Below are 8,164 nucleotides of genomic sequence, written 5' to 3'. Positions count from 1 at the left end.
CGCCGTACTTATCCCCCTCCCTGTACAGGCCCACTACAGAAGGGCCAGTGCCCCCCCCCCCCCCCCATCAGCGGCCCTGCTACCATGGCTGACCAAAAGATGCTGGAGACTGACCTCCTGAAAATGTCAGTTCTCGAGCTTTAATAATCTGATCCTAGTGGTTGGCAGCAAGATAAATCGGAACGCCTACAGGTTTGTTCTGAACCAGCAAGTGATAAAGTGATTTCTTTACCATGACAGCCAGACGGCTTTCATTTTAGAGGGAGAGGACACCAATGACAATATCCATAGCTGCCTCACTACAGTTTTGTAATGATCCGTTTACACCTACCCAGCATTGTAGCTTAACCGCTTCAGCGCCGGAAGGTTTTACCCCCTTCCTGACCAGAGCAATTTGGCACTGCGCGGTCATGCAACACTGTACCCACATGAAATTTGCATCCTTTTTTTTCGCACAAATAGAGCTTTCTTTTGGTGGTATTTGATCACCGCTGAGATTTTTATTTTTTTGCAATATAAACGAAAAAAGACAAATTAAAAAAAAAAATGTAAGAGCAATACAACCCCCCCCCCCCCTCCTACTTTAGAAAGTAGACACCCCAAGGCATTTGCTGAGAGGCATGTTGAGTCCATTGAATATTTCCTTTTTTTTGTCAGAAGTGATTTGAAAAAATTACAAAAAAAAATAATTTTTCACAAGCATAACTGAAATTGTATATCTCACACACACGCCATGGGTATATGTGGAATTACACCCCAAAATACATTCTGCTGCTTCATCGGAGTACAGGGATACCACATGTGTGAAACTTTTTGGCTGTGTAGCTGCATACAGGACCCCGAAAACCGTGACAGGTAGTGTGAAGCGAAATCAACAATTTACTCCCTTAGAAAGCCTGAAGGCAGTGATTGTTTTTTGGGGTCATGTACGCGGCTAGAGAATTGGGTGTAATTTCACATAAAGCCATGGCATGTTTGAGCATTTAAGTAACAACTTTGTGTAAAAATTGGCCATGGGTATATGTGGAATGACACCCTAAAATACATTCTGCTGCTTCTCATGAGTACAGGGATACCATATGTGTGGGACTTTTTGTGAGCCTAGCTGTGTAAGGGACCCCGAAAACCAATCACCACCTTCAGGTTTTCTAAGGGCGTAAATTGCCCATTTTACTTCCTCATTACCTATCACAGTTTCAGAGGCCCTGAAATGTCAAGATAGCATGACCCCATTAGGGAAAGTAGACACCCCAAGCTATTTGCTGAGAGGCATGTTGAGTCCATGGAATATTTTATATTTTGCCACAAGTTTCGGGAAAATGGCAAAATAAATTTTTTTTTTTTTACACAAAGTTGTCACTTAAATTATATATTGCTCACACATGCCATGGGTATATGTGGAATTACACCCCGAAATACATTCTGCTGCTTCTCCTGAGTACCGAGATACCACATGTGTGAGACTTTTTGGCAGTCTAGCCATGTAAAGGACCCCGAAAACCAATCCTTCTGGCTTTCTAAGGGCATAAAGTACTCATATTACTTCCTCACTACCTATCACAGTTTCGGAGGCCCTGAAATGTCAAGATAGCACAACCCCCCCCCCAATGACCCCATTTTGCAAAGTAGACACTCCAAGCTATTTTAAATTTTGCCACACAATTCGGGAAAGTGACAAAAATTTTTTATTTTTTTTAACACAAAGGTGTCACTTAAATGATGTATTGATCAAAAATGGCATGAGTATATGTGAAATTACACCCCAAAATACATTCTGCTGCTTCTTCTGAGTATGGGGATACCTCATGTGTGAGAATTTCCGGACCGAGTAGTTCTCAGAACAGATCCAGCCTTTCTTCCTAAGATTTCTACATCTTTTCATTGTACTCAAGAAATAGTACTACCTACCTTTTTTCCTCGGCTCCGGGTAATGCTAAGGAGGAGATCTTCCATACTTTAGATGTGAGAAAATGTTTGTTATACTAGGAAATCTAATGCATTTTTCATAATCTTTACGGGAACCCGCAAAGGTGAAAAGGCATCCAAAAGTACTTCAGGAAGGTGGCTTAGGTGGGCTATCAAAGAAACCTACATAGCTCAGGGGGAAGACCCACCTGTTGGTATTGCAGCCCACTCTACAAGGTCAATGGCTGCTTCCTGGGCCGAATGAGCCGGTGCTTCGCCTGAACAAATCTGTAAGGCGGCTACTTGGTCCAGTTTCTCTACCTTCCTTTGGCATTATAGGTTGGATCTACTGTCAGCTGCAGATCAGGCTTTCGGGAGGAAGGTACTGCAGGCAGTGGTCCCGCCCTAGGGTAAGTTACTCAGGTATCATCTCCAGGTGCTGTCCTGAAAGGCTCTTAGAAATACCGCCACCGGTAAGTCTAAGGTTTTTTTTTTTTAACATTTGGGGTCTATTAGACTCTAGATCTCTCCTCTGCCCTTAAAGCATCTGACCACATCAAGATTGGTATGATGAGATGCTTTCCCAATGGCGCTGTTTATATCCAGCGAAGTCATAAAATGCTCGTAGCTTCCGGTTTCTTATACCATAGAGATGATTGGAGTCGTTCTGGTCTCCGATCAGCTGTATGGTCAGCTGGCGGAACCACGGGCTGCATTCCCAGGTTCCCCAGTGGGACAGGAGAGCCCGAGAAAACCATGGAAGTTGGGGAGGGAGGGGGGGGGGGACATTTCCTCCCACTGCTTGTAAAAGCAGTCTAGTGGCTTAATAGTTGCTAGGATTGCTTTTACATAAAAGCCGACCGCTGCCTGAAAAAAAAATAAATCGATACCAAGATGTCTAAACCTGCAGGCATCATTCCGGTTTACCCACTTAAAGTCCAGCAACATACAAGTATGTTGCTGGTGCTTGTTGAGCATATATTGTAATGTTCTTTTTTTTCATGCAGCCTGTGGGCTGAAAAAAAAAAGAGAACCAAATAGATTCCTCCATTCGCATCGATTAATTGGTGGTATGTCTACCATTCGAATACCGCCCTGTATCCATGCACTTCTAATGATGGGCATACATGCACTGTTCTTTTTTTTTTTTTTCCGGCTGAACCCAAAAAAAGAACCTAACTGATTCCTCCATTCACATTAATTGATGTGGATGAAGAAATCTCTGCCAAAAAAGTGAATAAAAATATATGCCCAGGCATAGGGGAGATCTGCCCTCTGTGTCCACCCCATTCCCTATGTTTTGGCATATATGCTTTTTTTTTAACTGCAGCAGTGGTGAAATTCCCTCCTACAGCACTGGAGTCATGGCTTTATGTATCATGAGAGCAAACCCTGTTGCTGTCAAAATAAACAAATCAGTGCTGCAGCTGAATGGCGTACCTGCAAAGCAAACAATGGTTAATGATAAAACACAGTATCAATAAAACATTAACTCAATCAAACAACTTTTTATTGCAACCTGTGCCAAAAAAAGAGTAAAAAATTGATGACAAAGCATAGGGGCAATGCGCCCCTATATCCACCCCAGCCCCTATGCTTCGCCACATATGCAGAAAAAAAACGTATCAGCACAAAACCTATGAGACTAGAATAATAGTGAAGCAGATGGACACTAAAGGTCAAAATACAACAAAACCCAGCAATAAATAATAATATGCAAAAAGTGCAGCGCTACAATAGATACAGTCTCTAAATTAATCATTTTAAGGATTCAAGTACAGTCCAGTACAGTCTGTGCAAGAAAGGCCCGTGGCTGAAGAGTGCTCAGATACTACACTTCTATAGATAAGGTGATCCACTGTGAAAATTCTCCACCACACAAATTAGCCTCTCACCATGGATACATGAACTGCGTTTGATATAAAAGCATATATGGATCTAGCTTCTTAATCCCAATGCTGTGGAGAAACCAATCTCGTTTAAATGCCAGATAAAGCAAACTGTTTAAAATGGTGACCTAAACAGATCCAGCTTCTCATTTCCAGGTAAGTATGTAATCTCCTCTTATAGGACCAGATAACTCGCATATAAAGAAGCATAGAAAAGGACCATAGTGCGTACCAGATAAAAAAAAAATATATATATATATTTATTTAAAAAATGGCAAAGCCTCTTACTTCAGTATGAACGGTAACAACTTGCACTTCGTTCAGTTTCCGGATGGCAGCGGGTGACATCAATGGCTCCTCCCTACCCTCCGCACGCGTTACGTCCCAAGGGAAGGGAATTCGTCAGCGGTATACAGAAGAGGAGACGGCACCCGCTTAAGAAGAATAGAGGCATAAACAGATTGGTTCAAATGGCCGCAGAAGGATATCCATGGCAACGGAGATACAACAGCCTCTCAAGACAACCGAAACTGGAAGGAAAAAAATCCTTAACAGAGCCGGAGTCACGAACAACAGTATTGCCAAATATGGAACATTGTATATAAAAATAACCTCCCATAAAGAGATGGGCAACAATAATAGCCCAAATAAATAGAATAAAACTCTAAGTCAATAAATAACCACAGAATCAGTTATATTAATACATTGACATGAGATAGATTACTTATAAAAACAAATGAAAAAAATAATACTTGGGGAAAAATTTATTAAATTCAGAATAACTTTTGACTACAATTTTCAACATAAAATAGTAGAGCGAATTATTAAGAAACACTGGTCCATTCTCCAGCAAGATAAAATTTTGGGACCAGTTTTTCCAGTTAGACCAGCTTTTGTGTACAAAAATGCCCCTACTCTAAGAGACCGTTTAGCCCCAGGCATGATTGATCCTCCTGTGCAAGCAGAGAATAGGTTATTTTCTTTTCTTTCATTTTCTATGCTTGTGGGAGGTGTGTGGCAGGCAGAACCTCCAAAGTTAATACTAAAAAACGGAAGGATTTTGTATCTTTTGCCACTGGTAGAACTTATAAGATCTCTGACTTGATCACGTGCTCTACCACTGGGGTGGTGTACATGTTGCAGTGCAGCTGTGGGCTGCAGTATATTGGCAGGACCTCCAGGTCACTGCAGGTCCGAGTGGCCGAGCACATGAACAATATCAAGAAAGGTCTCAAATCATGTTTTCCAGCATTTCAAAATGTGCCATAATAGGGACCCTCGAGGGAATCGAAAGGGTTAAAAAAACATTGGCGGGGTGGCAATTTTATTCGCCAGCTCTGCCGACGTGAATCATATTGGATATATGAAACCAAAGTCGGCGTGCCGAGAGGGTTAAATGTTGACTTTGATTTGAATTGTTTTATTCCTGATCGTTAATGTGTGTTTTTTATATATCAATTTTACATTATATTATTTTACTTTTTCCTCTTATTGTGAACCGGGTGACAGCGGGTGATCAATACTTACTCTTCCTGTTTTATCTTGAGGGTTAATTTTAAGTTAAGTATTATTTTTTCATTTTGTTTTTATAAGTAATCGATCTCACGTCAATGTATTAATATAACTGATTCTATGATTATTTATTGACTTAGAGTTTTCTTTTATTCATTTGGGCTATTATTGTTGCCCACCTCTTTATGGGAGGTTATTTTAATATATAGGGTTCCATATTTGGCAATGCTGCTGTTCGTGACTCCGGCTCTGTTAAGGATTTTTTTCCTTCCAGTACCTGTTGTCTTGAGAGGCTGTTGTATCTCCGTGGCCATGGATATCCTTCCGGGGCCATTTGAACCAATCAGTTTGTGCCTCTATTCTTCTTAAGCGGGTACCGTCTCCTCTTCCGTATACCGTTGACTAAGTCCCTCCCCTTGGGACGTAACACGTGCGGAGGGAAGGGAGGAACCGTTGACGTCACCCGCTGCCATCCGGAAACGGAACGAAGTGCAAGTTGTTACCATTCATATCGTTCATACTGAAGGAACAGGCTTTGCTATTTTTTAAATAAATTATTTTTTATCTGGTATGCACTATGGTCCTTTTCTCTGCTTCTTTATATGTGAGTTATCTGGTCCTATAAGAGGAGATTACATACTTACCTGGAAATCAGAAACTGGATCCGTTTAGGTCACCATTTTAAACAGAGTTTTCTTTATCTGGCACTTAACCACTTTACCACTAGAGCATTTTGCTGTCTTACGTCTGAGCCACTTTTTGCGATTCGGCGCTGTGCGATTTTAACTGACAATTGCGCGGTTGTGCGACGCCATACCCAAACGAAATTTACGTCTTTTTCCCACAAACAGAGCTTTCTTTTGGTGGTATTTGATCACCTGTGCGATTTTAACTTTTTGCGCTATAAACAAAAAAAGAGCGTAAATTTTGAAAAGACAACAATATTTTTCACATTTTTTTATATTTATATGAAATTCCCCCCAAAAAAATGTAAAAATCAAAATTTTTTTAAATTTTTGGCCAATTTGTTTTCTGCTACATATGTTTGGTAAAAAAATTCACAATAAGCGTATTTTGATTGGTTTGCGTTTACTAACAAAGGGAAAGATTTCTGTCATTTTTGGTGTTTTTTTTTTAACGCGTAATGGCGGCGATCTGTGATTTTTTTTTGCGGGACTGCGACATTGCGGCGGACAGATCGGACCCTTGACTGACATTTTTGACACTTTTGGGGGTACCAGTGACATTACTGCAGTAATCAGTGCTATATATATGCACTGTTACTGTAAAAATGACACTGGCAGGGAAGGGGTTAATTTTATTGGAGAGGGAGGGGTTAATGTATGCCTGGTGCTTACTGACATGTGGGGGGGGAGGTGACTGTGTGAGCCAGGGACAGATCGGAGTGTTCAGCAATGCTGAACACTCCGATCTGTCACTTGGGAGATCCGCCCGCTTGTGTTTACACAGGCGGGCGGATCTCCACACTGGATCCCCGATGATCAGGGCAGAGCAGCGGCGATCGCCGCTGCTCCTCCCCTGGCCCGACTCCCGCTGTGACTGAATACAGCGGGAGCGAGCCTCCGGCGGCGCGCGAGCGCCGCCCACGAGGGGGAGTGTCTGACGACGTAGGTCTACGTCGTCAGACGATAACGAGCCACTTTGCCGCAGTAGTACTACGGTACTCAGTGGCAAAGTGGTTAAACAAGATTGGTTTCTCCATGTCCTTGGGATTAAGAAGCTGGAACCATATATGCTTTTATACCAAACGCAATTCATGTATCCATGAGGTGAGAGGCTTTGCCATATATGCTCTTCTTTTTTTTTTTTTTTTAACTGTGGTGGTGAAATCACCACCTACAGCGCTGGAGCCGCTGACTTTACTTATTGTGAGAGCAAACCATGTTGCTGTCAAAATAAGCAAATCAGTGCTGCAGCTGAATGTCGTACCTGCAAAGCAAACGGTGGTTAACAATAAAACACAGTAACAGTACAGTAAGACCCGGTTCACACTTCTGCGTGTGCCGGGTTCGCATGTCATGTCGGAGCGCACTGCTCCGACATGACATGCGATCAGCTGTGCGGTGCGAGTTTAGCCATACAGTTTGTATGGCTAAATTCGCACCGCACCCGCAGCAAAGACGCACAGGAGGCATTTTTGCTGCCGCATCAGGATCTGATCGCACAGCGGTTCACACTTGTGCGATCCGATCCTGTGCGAACTGCACGATCGCACTGCGATATGCGATCAAACTGGGGGTGTCGTTAAGATTACATTGACACCCCCAGCGTATCGCATATGGCAGTGTGAACTGCCGGGGGTGCGTGTGCGATGCGGGAACAGGCTGCGAATTCGCAGCCTTCCCGCATCGCAATAGTGTGAACCGAGCCTAAAACAGTAGAATGACATACCTGCAAAGCAAACAATGGTTAAAATACAGTAAAACAGTAGGAACAATAAAATCGACAATTATTTTTAGCTTTATTTTTTTTTTATTTTTTTTTTTTTTTTTTTACACTTTTATTGTAACTATAAACGTTCCATGTTAGGGTCTCTCAAAATGTAATAGCCATCTAACTTCTTTCGAGACCCTGTGTGAAAGTGTTCCCTAGACTGTGCCATGCTGTACCCTATACTAATACTCCACTAGTGTGTGTTAGCGATGGAAACAGTCACCGAGGCAGAGACCAGGTTCGCCAGGACAGGAGGGACAAAAATAGCGGGTATCATGCCTATATCCACACTTGCTACAGACACAGCATTTTTTTTTTGGGGTGTTCTTTGGGTAGGGGGACATCTGGAAAATGCCTCTCATGCAGCTGGGTCACTGCATCTTGATTGGGGAAATTGGGCCACA

This window comes from Pelophylax lessonae (genome assembly GCF_965119305.1).
Source record: "Pelophylax lessonae genome assembly, chromosome: 1".
In the NCBI taxonomy this organism is placed as follows: Eukaryota; Metazoa; Chordata; class Amphibia; order Anura; family Ranidae; genus Pelophylax; species Pelophylax lessonae.
This window is presented reverse-complemented; position numbering follows the sequence as displayed.